Source organism: Otolemur garnettii, unplaced genomic scaffold (genome assembly GCF_000181295.1).
Source record: "Otolemur garnettii isolate 467f Iridium unplaced genomic scaffold, OtoGar3 scaffold00090, whole genome shotgun sequence".
Lineage (NCBI taxonomy): Eukaryota > Metazoa > Chordata > Mammalia > Primates > Galagidae > Otolemur > Otolemur garnettii.
In genome coordinates, this window is record NW_003852485.1 from 5469715 (window position 1) to 5475714 (window position 6000).

Consider the following 6000-nt stretch of genomic DNA (forward strand, 5'->3'; position numbering starts at 1 on the left):
ATTTTCTGCTTTTGAACAATTTCCACTTGGATTGGTTACTTCCAGTTTGCCTTTGATTCTCTGACACCTACCCTTTTGCTTGTCTCTGACATAAACTTCATCTAGCCCGGCTTAATCGACTTTTGCCACTTTGTCCCTGAACCTGGATTCCGCCTGCATTATGTGTTTTGCTCTCAGGTCAACCCATACTGGCTTCAGGTTCCATTCTTCAGTATATCTACTGAATTCTGGACTCAACTCCCTCACTCGGACAATTTTAGACAATATATTCCTAGAATATGTTACCTTGAAGAAGAAAATTATAAATAAGCAACTTTCTCAAAAGCATAAGTATGCTTATGCCATTTTTGAAGTTTTATTCTATCTTTGACAATAATTGTATGTTTTATGGGGTATAATGTGATGGTATGATAAATGTATACATTATGGAATGGGTAAATCAGGTGATTGATGTATTCATTAACTCATATATTTATTTCTTCACGGTGAGGACATTTAAAATCTACTCTCTTAGCACTGTGAAATATAGAATGCATTATAAGCCATAGTGACCATGCCGTGCAGCAGATCACCAATATTTATTTCTCCTATCTGACTGAAACTTTGTACACTTTGCCACATCTCTCCATTTCTCCTTTTCCCATCCCTGCCGCTGGTGACCACCATTCTACGCTCTACTTCTATGAGTTAAATTTTTTTAGATTCCACATACATTCAAAATCATGCAGCATTTTTCTATGTCTGGCATATTTCACTTAGAATAACATCCTTTAGGTCTATCCATGTTGTCACAAATGGTATATAGCCAAAGGAATTTAAATCAGTATGTCAGAGAGATACCTGTGTGCCCACATTTGTGGCAGCATTATTTATAAGAGCCGAGATACAGAAGCAACCTAAGTATCCATCAAAAGATGAATGCATGAAGGAATGCTATATATACACAATAAAATACTACTCCTACCTAAAAAAAGAAATTCTGTAAATTGCACTTCCATTTTGATGATAATTCTTAAAAGTTTCAATCCAAGCATTCCTCAGAAATAAAGAGTAGAGAAACAGCCTAGTAGGTGGATGAACACCTAAATCCAAAAAGACGTGTCTTTTTGTTCATGTGAACTGAACTCCCCTTGAAGTCTGGTGAACTTAGATTCTAGTGATGGTCCATTAATAAAATCTGAAACTGAGGTCTTTGAAGGTTTCTCCCCTCCAGAAAGAAGGAATTAGAACCTGATCTCAAATTTTCAATTATAAGAAAGGATGTAAGGAAAGCTTGGTAGAAGTGTGAATGCCTGGAGAGAATGCAAGTGACATTTAGTCTCCGTGGAAGATGGAGATGCCCCAGTATGAGTCATATGCCTGGCCAGGCAGTGGAGATAAGGGAAGATTCCAGGAATATGAAGGAAAGTTGCCCATTTGAGCCTCCCTACAACAACCTCTGGTTCATAGTAGGGTCCCTTGTTCCACCAATGATGAAAGCTTCAGGCTCTGAGTATCTAGACAATGAAAACAAGCATAACGGGAAAAGCCAGAGTCTCTCCAGAACTAACTGCCCTTTTGACCCTAATTAATGAGACCCTTGACTGAAGGATCTGGCCAGAGGCCATTAAAGAGCTCAGAAGAGAAGAATGCATTCTTGCCCCTTCTAGAGTAATACCAAACAAATCCTGTTAATGAATCTAACTTGTGTCTTCACCAGCAACCCTGAAACCTTTTGGTCTATGACTGTAGATGCCACCAGAGCTACAAAATACTTAGGTATGTTTTGATTGATTGTTTTACTTTTTGCTTTTCATTTTTTAATTCTAAAACTAGCACATTGACTGGAACCCTAGAGCCTTTGTATGACTGACCATATACTTCTACTTCTGGCAATTCTGAAAATGTCTGTGTGTTTTTCCAGGATTCAGTCCCCTCTACATCCAAAAGCTACTATAACTTCTCAAATGTGAAACCACACAGATGGTTTCATTTCCTTTTCATTTTTTCATTTCCTTTCAAACTGACAGCAGCTAGAGAGGAGCCTTGTGACATTTTAGGTTGTGTGTGGCTTTTGTCTCACTCCCAGGTACCTGATTCTGAGCTGAGCAAAGAACACCCAGCATACTGCTCAAGGGTGAGGGGCAGAGAGTAGATAAGGACTAGAGCCAAAGTTACGTCCTATAATCAAGTGCTTAGACCAGGCAGCCTTTGGGAGAACTAGGAGAGTGAGAGGCTGGTGGGCTAGAAGGCTTGCCCTAGCATTTAAAGCAGAAGGGACAGGATGATCCATGTGATACAACATCTTCAGCCAGGGTCTACGGCTATCATATCAGTATTATCTGCTGTTCTAGTTTAAAACTGAATGCCCTGTCCTAATCCCATATTTAAGTCAGAATTTGCAGGAGTAAGGACCCTGCTTCAGCATTTCCATCAAGCTCTTTCATACAGACACAGTCTGGCCCTGACTCTCCTCACTGCCAGAGTGTCCACAGAGCTGGTTATCCTCAGTCAGGTCCAGTTAGAAGTACTATATACACAGCCAGGGTCTCTATTTGTTAGGGATATCAGGATAGAATATAGCAAGATGAAGTCTAGTTTATAAAATGCTATGATTGAACAAATGTATGGAAATCATGATCTTAGCTGGGTCACAAGATACGTACCATTGAAAAATATTCCCAAGAGCCCTCGGAGGAAATCATTCCCTTTTCCCCTCTTCCATTATTGCAGAGATGAGACCTCCTTTACCTGGCATTGGTTAGGCCACACTAATAGAAGAAAAGGGGATAAATGCTGGCAAAAATGAGATCTGTTTTGAACAAGTTCGTCCTGTATGTTAATAGGTAACTGTACATTGCTGATAGCTTGTAAAGGTGGGCAGAGGTGGCTGCTTTCATTCTCACTACTGATGAACACTGATATTGGTGAGTGAAAACAATGAACTCAGACTCACGGAAATCAAGAATGTTCTTTTTACGCTCATGTCTCCACCATAAGCTTTCAAGAGAGAGTTTAAGATGGTGTGTAGAGGATTGCTGGTCAGCCTCTGGTTGTGACGCAGATCTTAAGCCAGTGAGATCTAGGGCTGGGGTGTTCAGCATACGTCTTTTCTAAGGAAGGGATTGGGCGTAATATGTTGTTTCCATTTCTAGTATGCTTTAGAGATTTATTCATCCTACTTGGTCAAAATCAGTGACCATGAATGTCAACTACCAAACCCCTCCTACATGAGGCTTTGGAGACCGATGCCCAGTTCCTAAGTGCTTGGCTATGCCTCCAGTTCTCCAGAGGCCTGGCCATGACATCTGAGATCCATCAGTCCCATTTTCTGAGCTTATATGCCTTTCTCTCATCACTTTAAACATATCCACGGGAAAGAAGGGGCTCACAGTACCTCTTTCCCAAATGCAAGATTTTAACAAATATTAACAGTAAAGAGTAGAGTATTCATGTATCAACTTTGATTTTCCTATATTACTTAATGAACCAAGTCCATTCACCAATATCTAATATACTGATTGTTTCATCCCCAGGAAAAAGGACTACACACCAAAAACAAAATTTAAAACTAAAAAGAGAGAGTGAAACGTACTTGAAAATATGAAAATGTGTTTAAATGTGAGAAACTAGCTAAAGCATACACTTTTTATAAAGATAGAAGTTTATAGATTAGAGTATAATTTACGCTATACAGGTGGCAAGTGAAAGATTGAGCCCTACATTCTTGAGAAGCCTAACAAAGCCCCCTTTGTTCTTAGATTGAACTAGGTTTAGAATGAGACCCAGAATAGTGAAGTAGATAAAAACAGAATAATTCCTTGCACAAACAACAGCTACATATATTACTTTCATAAAGCCCTTCAAGTTTTCTCTGTCAATTAGTCTTATAGCAGGATTTTTTATGTGACACTTATCAATAAGAAAATAAACCTTAATAAAGTTAAACAATTGGCTTCATTTGCACAAAAATGGAAATCGAATTTAATAATTCTAAATCCCAACTGAGATGACCCCTGGCGGGGTAAAACCTCTAAGATTCTGGGAACAGCACAGAGCGACAGTGTGAACGCTCAGTGTAATACAACCTTACAACTGAGGGTCTTGGGGACCAGACACTGTTAAAGTTATGGCAGTGCGGCCCTGACTCCAGGTTCCAATGGGTATTTATTGAGATTCAAACAAAGAAGTGTAAGGAAAAAGTTACAAGGAAAAAGATACAAAAGATGTCATGTTCTATATAGCAGGAAGGGCGGATGTGGAGACGTGACTGTCTGGGCTGTTTTATCTTGGTGTTTGGAACTGATAGTCCTACACCTCCCATTTATTGGTCTGACTGGTATCTGCCTTAGCTATTTCTGCCTAGCTAAGTGATTTATTTTGTTGTTGCAAATGTTGGAGATGTGTGTGCTGACACATACCCCTTATTCTTCATTGCAACTTCGTTCTAGTTTCACATGCCTTGGTCTCTGTCACAGGTCAATCACTTTTGCTACTGCTTTGGGGATCCTGTCCCCATGCTCATCTGGAGATGTCTTTGTGAATGTTTCCCATACATACTGGCTCATGATGTTTTCCTTTATCACGGTGCTGTAGCAAATAACCAAAAGGTCAAGAACAATGAGAACTGCACTGGTTACACATTTCTCCACAATCATTGGTTAATATTATTTCATAAAAGGCAACGGGAATTTGTTCTCCTACACCAACCACGTCTTCACTGGACACCAGCTCAGTCACTGATTAGCCAGGTACGGGCAGCAAATTTCTCATAGGAGCCTTATCTTCCTCACCTATAACAATAGGAGCCAAATCCTATTATAGAATCTTTGATTAGGGAGAATCGTAGCAGATACGGTCCCTAGGATGTTGTTTACTCCAGGGCCCAGTTTCCTTCCACTTTATCATAAACTGTGCTCTGAACAATACTCGCGGGAAATACCATGAAACACCACCCAAACGCCTTCCCATTTCAAGATATTTTTCTGGCCAGTATCCAACCTTGACAACCTCATTCCATTAATGAAGGAGACCCATCAGTCCATCATTCCACCCGGATGCCTCAGTTGCCTTACTTCGACCAATGTGCTAAATTTGGAAGGTATCATAACCAGAATCAGATCATCACTTCTGAAAGAAAACGTCCAGAAGATATTCACTTTACATGGGCTAAACAATGCAAGAACAAAAAACCAAAACGAAGCAAACAAACGGCGTCGATCCAAAAAACACCCAACTGCCCAGCTCTTTAAACTTAACACACCGTTTCCAATCACAGCAAATCGAGGCCTCTTCTTTTATACTGACAGTTCTTACGTGGAAGGTACCAGTCTTCAAATCACGAAGTCGCTTTATAAGAGACGACGTTCCTAGAGATATACACCAACCTGCAGAACCTTTCATTCTTTTTATCTTCCCGGTGTATCATGTAATACAAATCACTGCCAAATAGGATTTCCAGAAATTTTACACTAACAGAGGATGTTGGCATCAAAAGCTTACCCGATGGGATGAGATCACTGACAACAGGAACCTTGCAAGCATCCACAGCCCGCTGCTGCTCCTGAAGTAGCTCTCTTAATGCACACCCAGAATCTTAATCCCATCCTGTTGGGGACCATAAGGGTGTGTATGGGACAGGCAGGTGGCAGTGGGCGGGAGAGACTGGAACAGAGGATGCTGTCACCCTTCTGGGACTGACACAACAGCAAGAAAAAGGCACTTACTTGCTACTGAGTCACAGGTCTCCACCAGTAGCTGAGGGGACCCTCAGGCACAGGGTTCCTCGGAGCCCTTTCCTCCTCCTGGGCTTTCCTTTCTTTGCAGATTTTCGGGGTTTTCTGAGCTCTGCTTGCATAGGAAGCGCGCCTAGGCTGACGTCTGCCCTCACTGAAGGAGCCCCACTGAAATACAGGCTAGAAACCGAGTGTCTGGGCGGCTCCCCGGCCGCGGATCCCGAGACCCCTCCTGCCCAGATGGCCGCTGGAGCGGCGCCCGCTGCTGGGAAGCTGTTCTGTCTCC

The 6000-nt window shown here is 41.5% G+C and overlaps 1 protein-coding gene across 1 annotated transcript in view; it reads right to left on the reverse strand.

Annotated features, from left to right (window-relative positions):
- Positions 1-5930, reverse strand: part of SCN7A (sodium voltage-gated channel alpha subunit 7) — a 74463-nt gene extending 68533 nt beyond the window's left edge. The window contains exon 1 of the mRNA XM_023516362.1: positions 5706-5930. The gene's annotated coding sequence lies outside the window, so the exon portion shown is untranslated. The remainder of the gene's footprint in view (positions 1-5705) is intronic.
- Between the last annotated feature and the right edge of the window lie 70 nt (positions 5931-6000).